The sequence below is a fragment of the Beta vulgaris genome, chromosome 1, assembly GCF_026745355.1.
Source record: "Beta vulgaris subsp. vulgaris cultivar EL10 chromosome 1, EL10.2, whole genome shotgun sequence".
NCBI classification, from domain to species: domain Eukaryota; kingdom Viridiplantae; phylum Streptophyta; class Magnoliopsida; order Caryophyllales; family Amaranthaceae; genus Beta; species Beta vulgaris.
The window spans coordinates 9,473,977-9,475,782 of record NC_079202.1 but is presented as its reverse complement, the minus strand read 5'-3'; the positions used below and the strand labels follow the sequence as shown (position 1 = coordinate 9,475,782).

The 1,806-nt window shown below is 37.0% G+C and overlaps 1 long non-coding RNA gene across 1 annotated transcript; it reads right to left on the bottom strand.

Moving 5' to 3' along the window:
- On the bottom strand, nt 1-1,560 carry LOC109136295 (uncharacterized). Its single transcript, XR_002041163.3, has 2 exons — nt 674-1,560; nt 1-200 (listed from the first exon to the last, which is right to left on the bottom strand). It is a non-coding gene; the product is annotated as an uncharacterized LOC109136295 (long non-coding RNA).
- Nucleotides 1,561-1,806: the final 246 nt, after the last annotated feature.

Sequence of the window (1,806 nt, the reverse complement as noted above, 5' to 3'; positions counted from 1 at the left end):
CGTGGAATAACAAATTGTATATAATCGGAGTACAACAAAATAATCTTCAAATTTGACATTCGATGTAACTTGAATAATTCAATGTAAATCTAAAAAAAACTAATTAGCAATACTCATAATCTACGAAGAAATTCACACAATCCAAGCCTTATCATAGCTTTCCTCTACTAATTTCGGAAAATAGTCACGACCCATTGTTCCTGATAAAATAAAAAGACATTATAATTAGATACCCCTATGATTAAAAAATGGGGGGGGGGGGATAATGATCTTTTTACTCTTTCTTCCTAAAAAAAAATATATAGGTGCACTAATATAACAAGTATTAACTACAATTGCAACGAAACTTCAAGTAGAATCATCCAAAAGAAATGTAGGTCCATCTTTGCTGAATATTTTTTTAGCAGATGATATGAAACAACATTTAACTAAATATGTTATGAATTGATGCAACAGTAAAGCATCAAACACCAGAAACCAGCATCAAATGAGAATCCCTTAACTAAAAGGGCACATGTGTATTAGCATCAAATTGGTTCTCTTTTTCTTTTTAATTCATTTCCTCTGCATTCCTTAGTGCAGTTTCCAGAACTTTCAACTCCAAAAAGATTTACCCAGAAGTATGGTAGCTTGAGCAACGAGTATAATAATTAATAAGCTAAAAAACTTATACCTCATGTCCTGAAACAGTTTCAGCATATCTTCTCTCATTTTCTTTTCACGTTCAATAGCTTCTTTGTTCAGTTTAGAAAATTCAGCTCTAAGCTCTTCATTGGATGCCTTGAACTCTTCATTAGATGCTTTAAGTTGTTCGTTTGATACTCTAAGTTCCTCGTTTGATACAGCAAGAGTGTCAACTTGGGTAGACAATCGTTCATTGTTCTCTCCAGTTTTACCTTTTTTTTTGGTGGTCGAGCTCCAGGACCAAGTCCTCTCACATACCCAGATTTACGTTTCAAAGCTTTAATGTAAGAATCTTTCACATTGAGTGTATCCTCACCATGTCCTGAATCTAAGTTTCATGAAGTTTTTTGAGTTCCTCATAATTTTTTTCAGCAATCGGTTCCCAGCACGCAGTCCCATCCTTATTTTTATGCCTAGCACATTCATGATTAACCAGAAAATGCAATTCAATAAGAAAACAACATGCACAGTTTACAACTCAGAAATTACAAGCATGTCAATTCACTGTAGGGGGGTCTGCAGGGGGTTGGTGGCAGTAGGAGGAGCATCTGCAGGGGGTGGTGGCAGCAGGGGGGGTCTGCAGGGGGTGGTGGCAGCAAGGGGGAGCATCTGCAGGTGGTGGTGGCAGTTGAGGGGGTCTGCAGGGGGTGGTTATAATGGGTGCATTCATAGTGATTTAATGAATAAAACTTACTATTTTACCTATTTTCTTAGCATTTACTTGATTGAGTTAAGTTTACTGAGTTCATAGCAGCCTGACACATTGCTTTCAGAGATTCAGCTGCATCAGGCGTGCTTGACCCAAAAATATTATCTCCTATATAACCAAACCATGATAAATATAAGTTCCATTATTACTTGCTTTCTCAGTCTTTACTAAACGAAAGAGTCCCTCCCCTTACGTGTGTGGGTACGCATGCATATGTAAATGCGTGTTTGCTCACATAATTGGACAAAATACACACGGATAATACAGCAGCTTCACAAGCAGCAAGTCCACAAAGATGGCAAAACTTGCTTTCTTTTCTTCCATTCCTTCCCCTTTTTAAGAGATTTGATGATGGTTGTTCAAAGTAACACATTTCAAGACAAGCCTAAACTATTTGACTTCCTATCTTAGGA